This window comes from Alnus glutinosa, chromosome 7, assembly GCF_958979055.1.
Source record: "Alnus glutinosa chromosome 7, dhAlnGlut1.1, whole genome shotgun sequence".
Taxonomy (NCBI): Eukaryota; Viridiplantae; Streptophyta; class Magnoliopsida; order Fagales; family Betulaceae; genus Alnus; species Alnus glutinosa.
In genome coordinates, this window is record NC_084892.1 from 22546521 (window position 1) to 22563417 (window position 16897).

The following is a 16897-nucleotide window of genomic DNA, read 5'->3' on the forward strand; positions in this document are numbered from 1 at the left end:
AAGTTTCTTGATGCCAAAAGTGAGTGATGGATTTTCTTGGTGCCAGTAGAAAGGAAGAGAGAAGAGAGAGTGCTGGCTTTCGAACCAAACTAACAAAATTTCCATTTCTTGTAAGAATAATTAGTGGTTTCAGTAAGAGAGAAACCACCGGAAGACTAATACCGGGATTTCATTTATTTAAGACCCAAATACATGGCTTAATGCAATCTTATAAATAATACCACAGCCCTAAATAATGCAATTGCAGAATGTCGTACGACTAAGTTCTTGCACTTTATTAAATTATTGACGCAATTAATTAAGTATCCGGACAAACATATTGCATACACAGGCGTAGACATGCTTTAAATTTGCTCATGTCCTTCACAGCGTATTGCATACACTTCTATAAGCACGGCAAAAAATCATTATCACAGCCAACTTGACATGTCTGTAATGGTTTCTGGCATTTCACACGGGTGACTGCCAAGCATATTACCAATAGCAATGCAACCACTTGTACCACCGATAGGTTCTCTATACCCATAACCTTACCCTCGTTAGCTATTAGTTATTAGTTATTAATTCCTGACATTTGAATTTTCAATTAGGATGTATGGTATTTATAGATCTGACAAGGGGTGGTTGTTCATTTTTAAATTTAAAATACTTGTCATGTATACATTATGCATGTTCTAAAATCTTTCTGATCACATATTTGATAAGTCATATCAAATGCATAATCAGAAAGATTTTAGAACATACGTAATGCATGCATGCCAAGTATTTTAAATTTAAAAATGAGCAACCACCTGTGATATGCTGCTATGCCAGCCGTGCAACCAACATACTTGAATTGCTTGTGTAACGTCCCGCTTTTAGTATTGTAACGTCCAGCCTATATCTTCTGTAAATTTTGACTTCCAAAATACATCATAACATCACAAGTGCTACCAGCATCACCATACCTTCTCAATATTTTCCATCATAATACCCTTGACTTCAGAAACCTGAGCCTTCACTTTCGAAACCTTGCTCATCTCTTCAGGATGATCCACACGGTACTGCATGTGCTCCTTCAGTTAGTCCTATAATATGGACCAAAAAGTCAAATACTCTAGGAAGAAACAAAGTTACATCTCTATGAAATGAAAGGAAGGATGATAGAAACCCAAACTATTTATTCAGACCATTGGCAACGGCAGTCCAGCTTTCCCTCCACCATATCTCTTGTTGAAATCTTCCTTAACTCGCTCCAATAAGGCAATGGGAAGCTATCTGCCTGCAGATTCAACAGCAAAGAACGAATTCTCAGTGAGATAGGAGCCAGGTATAATTGACATTATGTGAGTGAGAAATGTGATCAAATTCAAATTCTCATGGCATAATAGAAAAGGTAAGTACAGTTCACTCCAAAATACTAGATCTGGCAACCCCAAGCACTTCCCCCTTTTTTTCCCTTCTTACCGATCTCGAAAGGAAAGACAAAGGTGAGGAATTAAAACATCATAAGAGGTATGGGAAAAAAGAACCTATGGCTCGAGATTCTAACTAAAGACAGTATTATCTTGTATTAATATTCAGTTAGAGAAAAATACAAATCTGAATTCCTCTCTTCCTCGATTTTCTCGAAGTCCAAACAAAGTATAACTTTATACCTATGCGCGATCCTCTCTCTTCCACACCAAAACATTCATCAAAAGATCAACCATATTTCATCCAGAAGGACCAGTACACAATCGAAATCTCACAAATCAAGAAACAATTCCACATAATCCAAATACCAAGTACAACAAAGAATCCAACAAAATAATCAAATAAATAAACTCTTTCAAACACTCACATTATGAATCCGAATTTGATGCAACACCATCACAAAAGCACACCCCTCAACTTCGTCAATCAGAACCGAGCCTATCACCGGCCCAGCATAAACCCTACAGTTCCTCAGCCTATGAACAAATAAAGAACCCACGACATTATTTGACCTCGCTTGGATTGGTGGGGTGGTCGAGTCGGGACTGAAGATATAGGCCTCGATGGAGCGTGGAGTCGGAGAAGCGGTTAGAGCCAACCCAAACACCACAAAACGATCAAAAAAATTTACAATACCCATTCAGATTCTCTACCGAAAATCTCACTAAAACAACCCAAATCAAAACAAAAATCAAGAAATCAAGCCTAAAAAATTATACTGTTATGAGCCTACCAAGAGAGGTGAAATAAGGAACTAGAAGCTGGAAATGAGAAGGAAATGAAACAAGCATGAAAGGACCCAGAAGCGTGATAAGCGGCGTTGATAGGAAATGAAACAAGCGTGAAAGGACCCAGAAGCGTGATAAGGGGTGTTGATAGCCGATAGGCATGACAATTCAGTTTGGCGAGTCAGGTTCTTCTCAACCCGTTGAAGTTGGCAAGTTGGAGGGCAACCTGACAACCCGAATACAACTTGATTAATAATGGGGTTGGGACGGGTGAACCTGTCGAGTGTCGAATTAGCGTGTCAACTCGATTGTGATTATTTTTAAAAAAAAAAAAAATAATAATAATAATAATTCAAAAAAAGTCATAAACGGGTTGACGGATTATAAACAGGTTAATGGGTCGTAACTGTGTTGTTAACAGGTTGACAAGTCGTGGGAATTTTTTTTAACCGGGTCACAATCCTGTTGGATGACCCGAACTCAACTAGTCCAAACCTTGTATTTTCGTGTCGTATTCGTATTGGGTTCGCAAGTCGTGTCAAAAATTGACAACCTTCGATAGACGTAAATAATGAGTTGTGCAGTGTATGTTCTAAGAAATGGAAGGACGCGAGGCAGTCATGAGTCAGTTAATTATGTCTACAAATGGGATATTGGGTTAGTTGAATATGTTACAGCATTCTAGAATATCTGTTAGGAGTTAGTGTGGAAGACCACGCCCAATGGAAGATTTAAATTTCAATCTATTCTATATAACAAAAACCCACTTTTTGCTAGTTTAGCTAACCACCTTTAAAACTACTCTTCATCGGATTCTCTAAATTTATATCTATTTTATTAAAACAATCATTTTAATATTTTTATTATTATTTTTGTTAAAAGCTCATATCAACTCCTTTCCATAAACTTGAAATCATCTCTCAGCGGCATTTCATCAAACAAACGACCGCACTTTCAAGTTTTCAACCATTTGAACCAGTCGACCTTCACTAGCTCAAGCTTTGTCATGGGCAAACCCAAAAACATCAAACACAGAGAAAATGCAGAATTATCACTTAGACACCATAATTCACCACACCATAATCAACCAACCGGAAAATCAAAATCAACCCACCGGAAAAACATTTCTAGTTTCCATTTCTTTCTAGACAACCAAATGGCACAGGGAAATGAAAATCGGATGAACAATCAAAAACATTATCAGACAAAATTCATCGAAAATTTGCTCAACAATTAACCAAAACTCAATAAATTAGTACAGTCGGAGTAGCCATTCTTTCTGGCACCGATATTGTTTGAGTCAAAGTCGGAGTCGTTACCTGGCGAGACCTTGAAGCCGGAGACGATGAGCCATTGGACCAGCAAGAACGCGATCCCCACCACCACGCATGCCGGAATCAGAATCTCCGTTGCGATATCTGGCGAAAGCATCACGCCCACATCCAAAAATCAGATGCCGAACTTGAGCGTGAATCTACTGAAGTTCACAGTTGCGATCTAGTGGAGCTGGTGGATCAAGGACTCCATCGACGGCAAGGTTGTCCATCGACGACACGATCGGAAATTTCCGTTCACCAGCGAGGCGCCTAGGTCCGAGCGCTTCAACTTCCGACGACACAAAGAGAGAGACGAAGAAATTTTGAAGAAGAAAAGACCCATCTAGAAGCTTTCCTGCGGTAAAAAAGAAAAAACCATCTATGAACAGTGCAACACCACATGAGGCATTGCACTGTTCACCAATCTTCAACAAATGTAAACTAGTGTTTGGATAAAGAAGTCGATGGAGGAGCATTTTTGTGGTTTTCTTATGTATTGTAGATTTACAGTGACTTTTACGTAAGCCATTGGGACTATTCTAACAACATTTTCAATGGATTAGTTATTTGCAACTTTAAGCTAAAGTAGCTAAACAAAATATTAAAAACACAATGGTTGGATTATGTAAACAAAATTTGCGTTATAAAAATGATTGTTTTAACAAAACGATTGTTGACAAATATGACCGTTTGAAAAAAAAATAATAAGAATAAAAAAAAATAAAAAATAAAAAAAATATGAGAATTAAAAAAAGTAATAAAAAAAAATAAAGAAAACATATCTAGATAATATAGAATTAAGAATAGATAATCTAATATATAGCGCCTTTTAAAACCCATTATTTAAACTAAATAAAATGAGCTTTGATTAACGATTCTAGATTGATATATACGTAAGACATTAGAAGTGCTCTAAACATGAGCCATAGTTGTGGGCCATGTATATCATGAAGTAATGGATTTCTTTATGTTCTGTTATGGGTCAGTTATTTTAGTAGTGGGTTGATCAGTTGAGGTCTATGTTAGTGGTTGAGCAGTTATTGAGTCCTTGTATTTAATTCAATACTTGAGATCAATGAAAGTATCCAGAAATTTATCCAAATGTTCATCTCTTAATCGTGTGTTAAGAGTAAAAATGAGGGATTGACCTCTTGAAGTGTCAAACTATTATTTTCCATCCTCTTTTATCATTATGTCAATAAGAATGAAATTATCAGATTTCCAAGCTCATAACATATACTTACCCAAAAAAAATTGATTTTCTACTGTTTGGATACCGAGAAAATGCCGAAACCCCAAGCTTTTTGGCTTCACCAGCGTTGGGTTGTAACCCACTGGCCCCGACACCGTTGTCCGCCCCAAATGGTGGCTAGCCCACCACACAACTCCCCTCAAGTTCTCTTTGATTCTTTGCATCTCTCTCGGTCTCTCTTTCTTTCTCTCTTGGTCTCTCTCTAATCTTCCTGGGTTGGGACAAGAAGAAACGAACAAGAAAGAAGAAAGAAAGGGCAAGGAGAAAGGAAAAGAAAAGAAGAACAATAAAAATAACAGAAAGGGGCGTGCCTGATACTTAATATGTAAAGGAGGAAAAAGTTGTATAAACGGCATAAATTTATGCCGCTTTCAAATTAAGCGGCATTAATTTTAATGCCGTTTACTATGAAAGCGTTATAAATTTGTGTAATTTGTATCACTTTTAAATAAACGACATAAATTTATGCCGCTTTCAAATTAAGCAGTATTAAATTTAAAGCAGTTTATTGTGAAAGCGACATAATTTAGTGCCCTTTTTTTGTTAAACAGCACAAATTTTGTAATTTGTGCCCATTGTAAATAAACGGCATAAAATTATTCCACTTTCAAATTAAGCAGCATTAACTTTAATGCTGTTTATTGTGAAAGCAACATAAATTGGTGCCGTTTTATCATAAGTTTATTCCACTTTCACATTAAACGGCATTAAAATTATGGTTTAGTGCCGTCGGAGAGAAACGGCATTAAAAGGAACGGCAGTGTTTTTTTGTAGTGCCAGTATCTGATATTTAGGTCATCAATTTCCAGGCTCCAGCACTAACATCCGATCACGCATGCAGAGCTAAATGTTTGACAAATAGGCAAGACCTAGAGTTTGACCAAGAAAAAATGGTCAACGAACAATTTTAGGCCCCAGGCAGTAGCGATGATCGAGCCCCGCCAGCAAGGCACTGGAGGCCTCAATTCAGAGTCCATTTTCATGCTAAAATCACTAACTTTTGGCAATATATACTCACTAAACAACATCTTGCAATCACATACCATCAGAATAACAACAATAATAAGTAGGTCCACCGGTAAAATCAGTCCTAGACAACAGTGATAAGGCCCTTCAGGATGACACTGAAGGCCTGAATATAAAAACAACACCAGTCGTCATAACCATCATTACTGTCATTAACATCACCACCACCATCTTCATTAAACTTTGCTTACAATGTCTATGAAAATGATGACGATAACAAAGAAAATAATAGAACAGAAAAAATTCAAAGTTCCAAAGCAACTAAAGAGTCTCTGCTTGGATCAAATCTGTAGTAAAAGATCACCAACATCCTTAGTAGACATACCCAAAGCATACCAAAGAGAAGAAAAGATTTCTGTAGGCTGCCATCAAAGAGAAGAAAAGATTTCTGTAGGCTGCCATCAACTTTTGATCCAAAAAGATATAATAAGACAAAAACCAGCCATTATTTATTTTTATTTTTTTAATATATATATATATATATATATATATATATATATATATATATATATATATATATATATATATATATATATATATATATCAATGATTCATGTGGAAGCAAAGTTTGAAGAGGCAAATTTTAGCCCAGGAAACATCTTTACCCTGAAGCCCCATCAAATGTTTATCCACCAAATGCCTTGACTACAACTAGTGTCAAAATATATGAAAAATATATTATGTTTTTCGTATATTCTATAATTCAGTGATATTGTAATATTTTCTATTTACGGATAAATTGTAATCAAATCATGGGAATTTGATTACCATATTTGCAGTTACTCTAAACCCTATAAAAAGAGACATTTGTATTGTAGACAATCGAGTTAATGAGCACAATATAATCCTTTGAACTTTATTCTGTGAACGTAGATAATAAATCGAACCACGTAAAATCTCTGTCTCATTTCTCTCTCTTACTTCCGCTATTATTCTGCTTTTATTCTATTTTAGATTTATACACAAATCTCAACATGGTATTAGAGCCATCTTTCCTTTAGCCACACTTCCATCAGCCGTCAAGAGTTTCTGTCTTTGAAACTCCGCCCCTCCAAACTCCGTCCCTCCAAAGTCGTCCAATCACCTTGCTGCCAATGCCAATCGATAGATCTGAAGTAGACGATTCCATCACCGCCAATATCACCGCCATCGTCCATATCATGCGCCTCCACGCGCCGCCCAAAGATTTTGCCCATTCAGCCACGTGCCACCACAGTCCTCCAACCACTTCAACAATCACACCATCAGACAAATTTGCCGCTGATCATTCCAGCCCTACCCAAAAAATCGCCTTCCAACCAAGCACGCGCTCTCACCCTCCACTAGAACACTCTGCGCCTCTCTCAAGCATTCCACGTGCCACCGCCAACTACCACGCGCTACTTCTGTCAGTCATGTTCCGGTTTGAAGACCAAATCTGGGATCAGAATCCACCGCTCTACCTAACCGCCTCTACCACGCGCCTCCATGCGCTACCTTTATTGGCTGCACGTGTCCTCCAAGCGCCAAGGCTCACCTGCGCAACCTCCATACGCCACATCGGATCCTAGCTCGCAATTCCACTGCACCTGCGCTACACCAGATCATATCCCACGATTCCACCTTTGATTGCGCCACACCACATTGCAGCCCTGAGGGCTCACAAGCTTATAGTGCTCTTACATGCACTAGATCCGAACTCATCCAAAGGTATATCTTTTTCTTTTCTTTTCTTTTCTTTTCTTTTCTTTTTTTTTTTTTTTTTTTTTTTTTTTTTTTTTTTTTTTTTTTCGACCCGCAGTCTACCTGCAATCGGTTCTAGGCCCACAGCGCCTACCGATCGATCTTTTTCTTTTGGCCCACAGTCTACCCGCAATCGGTTCCAAGCCCGCAGCGCCTACCGTTCGCCGCCTAAATTAGGCACATCTTTTTTTTTTTGCCCGCAGTCGGTTCTAGACCCACAGCGCCTACCGATTGCCGCCTAAATTAGGCGCATCTTTTCTTTTCTTTTTCTTTTTTTTCCTTTTGGCCCATGGTCGGTTCTAGGCCCACAACGCGTATCGATCACCACATAATCAGGTGCATCTTTTTTTCTTTTATGAAAGAAGAAGCAATTTTCAGTTTCAAGCCAAGTCAGTGCTTGTCAGTTTTCACCACCAGTTGTGACCTGCCATCCTGCCAGCCTCTTCCCCCTCCGGCAACATCCGTTAGTCTTCACCACCGGCCTCCAGTTTTTATTTTCAAACTCAAGCTTCTAGAATTTTTCACCTTGAATTTGAAGGGGAATGTTAGAATATATGAAAAATATATTATATTTTCCGTATATTCCATAATTGGTTGATATTGTAATATTCTCTATTTACGGGTAAATTGTAATCGAATCATGGGGGTTTGATTACCACATTAGTATTTACTCTAAAACCTATAAATATGAACTTTTATAGTGTAGACAATCAGGATAATAAGCACAACGTAGTCCTTTGTGCTTTATTCTTTGGACGTAGGTCATAGACCGAACCACGTAATATTTCTATGTCCTTCCTCTCTCTTACTTCCACTATTATTCTGCTTTTATTCTATTTTAATTTTATATACAAATCTCAACAACTAAAAAGGAAGAAAACAAAGATGCAGCTACTCCTTGTCTTCACGCAAGTGTAAATGATACGGTATTACGATGAGGAATCTGGCAAAAGTATGTTGAACCAAAAACAAGATGGTGAAAAGACAGCACTCGCAACGCTTCAGAAACTTTATGTGGGTGGCATAGGTAGGATTGCCAGCTCTAGCCAACCACCGATTGCATGCCTTTTGGTTTATGTTTTGGGAATCTAGCTTGTTTCACCAGGGTCAATAATGAACCAACTCATGCTAAGGAGTTGCAGAAGCCATAAATAGTGCAGAGCAGAAATTAATAATTTACGAAGTGCGGCACCTCAAACGCATGAATTACTTAAAGCCTCAACTTGTTACCAAGCTCAAGTAAGAGCTAGGTTCCCCTGATAAATATTTGGCATTAATCTCTAGTCTAGTTATCTCCAGTTACTAAAGGAGACCATTTTTGCAAAATCATATAATAACCACTTAGTAATGAGGTTGTTCTTCAAAAATCATTCATTAACGAAATTCAATTTATAGGCTTCCTCAAGGGAAGAGTAGGACACATTACAACAATTTCATCTTAACCTAAACTATCACCCAGCCAGACTAACTCTAATCAGATAATGATAAAAGGGAAAAATATCAAGTAAATTTGTTGCACTTCCAACCATAAAATATCACCCTCAATGTCATAGCCACCCTAAAAATTATAAAGCCCCCAAACTCCTCTAAACAAGATCAACTCAACGCACGGTTCATAAACACGAGGATCAAACCAAAAAGGGAAAAAATAACACAATCGACACCAATGGCCTAGTCACCACAGCCACTCAACCGAAATATATTGCCTATTTATATATCTTGTCGTCCTGCAAAAACTTTAAAAAGACTGATATATATATGCTCCCTTTGCATTGTTTACTCAAAGTTCTTTAACATTAATAAACATGTCAAAGGAGGTTTACTAACTCAAAGTTCTAAAACCGAAAAATTGTTTGAAGGTCTTAATGTAAGACAAGATAGGTTTACCAACTCAAATTAAGTTCTTCAACCGAAAAACACCAAAAATAAAGGAATATATATAATCAACATTCTCTCTAACCTTACTCAAGGCAAGCAAAGCTCTTCTTCCAATAAGCTTGTGACCCACTCTCATAGTTTTTTTTTTTTTCCTAATTAAAAATGCGGGAAGGGATGACCAGTGTAATTACCTCCCTTGAGCGTGACCATCGGGAACAAAAGGTGTGAAACAACTTGACCATAGGGAAAGGAATAAGTGCTCAAAGCTAAGATCAACTGCTATTGGACTTCTTTCCTTGGCGAGAAGGGTTAGCAAGAAAAGCAGCCTTGTTGATTAAAGTAAAAGACCAGGGGAAGAATACCCGCCTTCTCTCTCCTAGTCACTCCACTCATCCACCATAACATTATTATCATTTCCGATGTAGAGCTTTCTTCATAATGAGCTTGCTTAATTGGCCCATCTCCTATTCACATCTTGGCCTTGTCTCACCTTGCGAAATCTTATTTGTTATAATGCATTCCTTCATCTTTTGTCTTACAATTTATACCTTAATACAAGACTCTTTCTCTTACACTTTCAGTTTTATAAAAGTATATTTTTAATATATTGACATTTCTTTTAGTAAGAGTGACACGTCATCATTTTATTAGTGTAGAAGTTGACACTAATAGAATTCGTCAAATATTTTGATGGAATTTGACTACAAGAACTAAATTCTTATTTTTTTCCTACCTTGAAAACCTTTGAATTATTTTTTTATTCCGCAGTGAGCAATTTGTAATTTAGGCCAACTTCTTTAAGGGAGGATTGTCACAACACATGGATAGGCCTCGTACCATTGGTGCAAAAGCTTCTTGATACAAAAGTGAGTGCTGGATTTTCATGGTGTCGGCTGAAAGCAATAAAAGAGGAGAGAGAAAGAGAGACTTGTGGCTTTCTAAACAAACTAACAAAGTTTTCCTTTGTTGTAAGAATAATTAAATAGTTGTTTCAGTAAGAGAGAAATCACCGGAAGACTAGCTAGTACTGGGATTTCATTTATTTAACACCCAATTCCATGGCTTCTTACAATCTTATAAATAATACTGCAACTTTGGTCGAACTGGATTAGTGATATTGACGCAAGTATTCGCAAACTTGTTCATATGGCCAAAACAATCCCTCGTATATAAAGCTTTTTGATGATGTTGTGCCGATAGACGACCCAACACTTCATGTAGCACGATTCAGTGTCCTTATCACAAGGAGTGAGGCATGTCAGCAATGATTTTTGACATTCCACACAGGCCACTCTCAAGTATATTAGTAATAGAATTACGACAACTTGCACCACTGACTGGTCCCCTACGGCTACACCCATATTTTGATATTATCCCCAACTGTGGATTTTGAGTTAGAAAGCGTATTTGTAGATATGATAGAAGGTGATTAATTGTTCATTTGTACGTTTCAAACAGTTCTCATGCATGAGGCATGTTTGGTATCTCAACTTTGGCAACCAGGATAATGACCTTTCGTGCATAGTAAAAGCATGTTTGTTTATTTCTCTTGTTTGAGACAAGTCACAAATTGAGAATATACTATTCCTTTATGGTTAAAGAAGTTGGAAAATATCTCCCTTCAATCCCTTGTCATCCAGAAATTATACATTCCAACTTCATTCACCATAAAGGAATAGCATATTCTAAATTTGTGACTTGTCTCAAACAAGAGAAATAAACAAACATGCTTTTACTATGCACGGAAGGTGGTTGTCCTAGTTGTCAAAGTTGAGATACTAAGCATGTCAAATGCATGAGAACGATTTGAAACGTACAAATGAACAATTAATCACCTTCTGTCATATCTACAAAATACGCTTTCTAACTCAAAATCCACAGGTGAGGATAATATCAAAGTATGAGTGTAGCCGTAGGGGACCAGTCGGTGGTGCAAATCATCGCAATTATATTGCTAATATACTTGAGAGTGGCCCATGTGGAATGTCAAAAACCTTTGCTAACATGTCTCGCTCCCTGTGATAAGGACACTGAATCATGCTACATGAAGTGTTGGGTTGTCTATTGGCACGACATCATCAAAAAAGCTTCATGTAAGAAGGATTGTTTTGGCAATATGAACAAGTGCGCGGATACTTGGGTCAATATCACTAATCCAGTTGGACCAGAGCTGTAGTATTATTTATAAGATTGTAAGAAGCAATGTATTTGGGTCTTTTGTCCCAAGTAGCAATATCAAACAAGTTGGAACTAATATGTGAATCGGAGAGAGAGGTCTCACATGATGATACTTGGACATTGTCATCAGCTGTAGGTTCACTAACTCCTACTCCCATATCAAAGAGTTCAACTCTCTTATTACGAAGGGTATTCATATACCTGCAGTTCAGCCAAATAGACTATTATATACATATTTGAAGGCCACAAAAACACAACCAACAGAAGAAAAATGAACAGAAATTTTGTTAGATTTGCTGACTGAAGTCTACAACCAACTGATTTGTTATTTTATTTTATTTTTTTCAAATTATTAATCAGCTGTCAAATTACACAACTGAAAAACTCACCTATGCTTATAGATTCATGGTTCAAGTAGTATCAATGTAAAACCAAAATTTGACACAAGACAACTCTTGATCCAAACTCATGACCTCTAAAAAGAAAATGGATAAGCCAACCCAAGCACCACAAAACGATCCAAAAAAATTTTGCAATACCCATTCAGATTCTCTACAGAAAATCTTCACAAAACAACCCAAATCAAAACAAAAATCAAGAAATCAAGCCTAAAAATTATACTTACCCAATTACCAATAACATAGTTTAACAAAAACATGCAAGCAAATGCAGCCTATATCTTCAGTAAATTTTGACTTCCAAATTACATCATAACATTACAAGTGCTACCAGCATCACCATACCTTCTCAATATTTTCCATCATAACACCCTTGACTTCAGAAACGTGAGCCTTCACTTTCACAAGCTTGCTTATCTCTTCAGGATGATCCACACAGTACTGCATGTGCTCCTTCAGTTTGGGCCTTAATATGGACCAAAGAGTCAAATACTCTAGGAAGAAACAAAGTTACATCTCTATGAAATGTAAGAGAGGATGATAGATACCCAAACTCTTTATTGAGGCCATTGGCAACGGCAGTCCAGCTTTCCCTCCACCATATCTCTTGTTGAAATCTTCCTTAACTCGCTCCAATAAGGCAATGGGAAGCTATCTGCCTGCAGATTCAACAGCAAGGAATGAATTCTCAGTGAGATAGGAGCCAGGTATAATTGACATTATATGAGTGAGAAATGTGATCAAATTCAAATTCTCATGGCATAATAGCAAAAGAAAGTACAGTTCACTCCAAAATACTAGGTCTGGCAACCCCAAGCACTTCCCCCTTTTTTTCCCTTCTTACCAATCTCGAAAGGCAAGACAAAAGGTGAGGAATTAAAACATCATAAAATATATGGGAAAAAAGAACCTATGGCTCAAGATTCTAACTAAAGACAGTATTATCTTGTATTAATATTCAGCTAGACAAAAATACAAATCTGAATTCCTCTCTTCCTCGATTTTCTCGAAGGCCAAACAAAGTATAACTTTACACCTATGCGCGATGCTCTCTCTTCCACGCCAAAACATTCATCAAAAGATCAACCATATTTCATCCAGAACACAATCGAAATCTCACAAATCAAGAAACAATTCCACATAATCCAAATAACTAGTACAACAAAGAATCCAACAAAATAATCAAATAAATAAACTCTTTCAAACACTCACATTATGAATCCGAATTTGATGCGACGCCATCACAAAAACACACCCCTCAGCTTCGTCAATCAGAGCCGAGCCTATCACCGGCCCAGCATAAACCCTACAGTTCCTCAGCCTATGAACAAATAAAAAACCCACGGCATTATTTGACCTCGCTTGGATCCGTGGGGTGGTCGAGTCGGGACTTGACGATATGGGCCTCGATGGAGCGCTTGGAGTCGGAGAAGCGGTTGCAGCCAACCCAAACACCACAAAACGATCCAAAAAAAAAAAAAATTTACAATGCCCATTCAGATTCTCTACCGAAAATCTTCCTAAAACAACCCAAATCAAAACAAAAATCAAGAAATCAAGCCTTAAAATTATACTGTTTTGAGCCTACCAAGAGAGGTGAAATAAGGAACTAGAAGCCGGAAAGGAGAAGGAAATGAAACAAGCGTGAAAAGACCCAGAAGCGTGATAAGTGTCGTTGATAGGTGCAATAGACGTGAATAATGGGTCGTGCAGTGTCAGTGTGTGTTCAAGGAAATGAAGGAGGGACAAGAGGCTGTCATTAGGGGCATGAAAAACCCACAATCCCTGCAGCACCCGCCCCACCCCACCCCGCAGAGGAAAGAGTTTTCGGGTTTTTCTCTTTTTCTTTTTTTTTTTTTGCAGGTTAGGGTCTTAATTTGAGAAATTTATGCGAGGCGGGTTGCGGGTTTAGCCTTTTAAAAAATGCGGGTTCCCGCCCCGCCCCGCACAGAGGAGGAAAAAAAAAAAAGAAATCATGTTTCTTATAATTTTATCTTATAATTAATAGGGCTTTTAGTTTAGTTTACAAGGCTAATTCCATGAAAAATGTTCTTGTATAAAAATAGGAACAATTGAAAGATGTGTCAACATGTTGAAGGACTAAATTTAAAGAGCTTTGAAATTATAATTTTTTTCTTTAATGAAACAGAGTGGATTCCCTAAAAATCTTACTTTGCATTCATAAGATTATGTGAAAAAATAATATGAATTTAATTTTTTTATTAAAAAAACCAGTATTTTTTCGAATTTTTATTTTTTACAAAAGAAAATTAAAATTACGTAAATGCCACTCAAAATACACGTCCCGCACGAACCCGCCCTGCACAGGTTGTCTTTATTAAGTGCGGTTTACAGGTTGAAAATTTCCAACCCGCATAGGTGCGGGGCGGGGCCAAAAAAGGCGAAAAATCGCCCTGCCCCGCCCCATGCACACCCCTAGCTGTCATGAGTCAGTTAATTATGTCTACGTGGGTAGTGGGATATCGGGTTAGCTGAATATGTTACAGCATTCTAGAATATATGTTAGGAGTTAGTGTGTAAGTTAGGGGTCAGCATATTATCTGACTACCATCTATCGACCGCTTATCGAACTGTAATCAAACCACTATCGACCACCTACTGACTCTATTGACAAATTTCGGTTCGACAGTCAGTAGAATTTTTTTAACCAAAAGTCGGTTCGGTTCAGTTACAATTTTAATCGACTTATTGAACTGACAGCTAACCGACCGATTAATCAAACCGACATAAACGAAACAACTTCATTTTAGTAAGACTTTAACCGATCAATTAATCAAATCGACATAAACAAACAACATCTTTTTTTTAAAAAAAAAATCAAAATGACGTTGTTTCATTACAATTGAATAACCGAATTAACCGACTGCTTACTGACCGACTTAATCGAAATTTTCAAAAATATAGTTTGTCAGAATGAAGTCAATAAATTAACCGACTTAACCGATAAAGTCGACTTAACCGCCTACCGAATCGACGTCCACCCCTATGTGTAACAACACTTTCAATGGATTTTAGCTATTTGCAACTTTAGGCTAAAGTAGCTAAACAAAATATTAAAAACACAATGATTGGATTATGTAAACAAAATTTGCGTTATAAAAATGACCATTTTAAAAGAACAACTGTTGACAAATATGACTGTATATGATCGTTAGGGGGGAAAAAAAAAAAAAAAAAAAAAAGGACAGTCAAAGAAAAAAGTAATAAAGTAAATAAATAAAGCATATTTAGATAATATAGAGTTAAGAATAGATAATCTAATATATGGTATCTTCTAAAACCCATTATTTAAAATAAATAAAGCATATCTAGATAATATAGAGTTAAGAATAAATAATCTAATGTATGGTATCTTCTAAAACCCATTATTTAAAATAGATAAAGTGGGCTTTGGTTAACGAGTCTAGATTGAAATATACGTAAGACATTGGAAGTGCTCTAAACATGAGCCATAGTAGTGGGCCATGTATATCACGAAGTAATGGATTTCTTTATGTTATGTTATGGGTCAGTTATTTTAGTAGTGGGTCAATTGAGGTCTATGTTAGTGGCTGAGCAGTTATTGACTCCTTGCAGGGGCATAACTAGATAGAACCTTGGGGGGGTCCATTGCCCCCCAAGCCCCAAGCTTTTCCCAAAAAAAAAAAATCTAAAAATAAATCTAAAAATAAAAATTAATTAAATTTTATCCCTAATTTTTTTTATTTTTTTAGTTTTGCCCCTCCCAATTTTTTTTTTCAATTTGGCCCCCTCAAAGTCTAAAAGTTGGCTCCGCCCCTATCCTTGTATTTAATTCAATATTTGAGATCAATGAAAGTATCCAAAAATTTATTCAAATGTTCATCTCTTAACCGTATGTTAGAGTAAAAGGGAGGGATTGACCCCTTGAAGTGTCAAACTATTATTTTCCATTGTCTTTTATCATTATGTCAATAAGAATGAACTTATCAGATTTCCAAGCTCATAACATATACTTACCAAAAAAAAAAAAAAAGATTTTCTACTGTTTGGATACCAATAAAATGCCGAAACTCCAAACTTTTGGGCCTCACCAGCATTAGGCCGTAACCCACTGGCCTCGGCACTGTCATCCGCCCCAAACGGTGGCTAGCCCACCGCACACCTCCCTCAAGTTCTCTCTGATTCTTTGCAACTCTCTCGGTCTCTCTTGGTCTCTCTCTAATCTCTCTCGGTTGGGACAAGAAGAAAAGAACAAGAAAGAAGAAAGAAAGGGCAGGAAAAAAAAAAGGGTGGGGGGTGCCTGATACTTAAAATGAAAAGGAGGAAAAATTTGTATAAACCGCATAAATTTATGCCGCTTTCAATTTAAGCGGCATTAAATTTGTGAAATTTGTACCGCTTATAAATAAACGATATAAATTTATGCCGCTTTCAAATTAAACAGTATTAAATTTAAAGCTGTTTATTGTGAAAACGACATAAATTGGTGCCGTTTTAATATTAAACGGCACCAATTCTATCATTTGTGCCCCTTGTAAATAAACGGCATAAATTTATGCCGCTTTCAAATTAAGCAGCATTAAATTTAATGTTGTTTATTGTGAAAGCAACATAAATTGGTGCCGCTTTTATCATAAGTTTATTCCGCTTTCACATTAAACGACATTAAAACTATGGTTTAGTGCCATTTGAAAGAAATGGTAGTTTTTTTTTGTAGTGCCACTATCTGATATTAGGTCATCAATTTCCAAGCTCTAGTACTAAGAACACTCACAATGAATTATCTATTTTCACCTTTAGGCTAGAATAAATAACAAAAACACTAAAATGCTCATCCAACCGATCATGTAAACCAAATATATAAAATACATTTTCCTTACATATGTGAACAATGCAACTCCACATGTGGGTGCACTATTCACAGATCTATATCTTTATTTTATTCTTTCTTTCACCTCTCTT

At 36.9% G+C, this 16897-nt stretch overlaps 1 long non-coding RNA gene across 2 annotated transcripts; it reads right to left on the reverse strand.

The window, feature by feature from the left end:
- Positions 1-1155: 1155 nt before the first annotated feature.
- LOC133872494 (uncharacterized) lies at positions 1156-13622 on the reverse strand. Of its 2 annotated transcripts, XR_009901043.1 has the most exons (6): positions 13542-13622; positions 13166-13370; positions 12502-12612; positions 12299-12419; positions 11659-11756; positions 1156-1261 (listed from the first exon to the last, which is right to left on the reverse strand). It is a non-coding gene; the product is annotated as an uncharacterized LOC133872494 (long non-coding RNA). The 2 variants fall into 2 exon arrangements; XR_009901042.1 differs by having other exon boundaries at positions 13166-13610.
- Positions 13623-16897: the final 3275 nt, after the last annotated feature.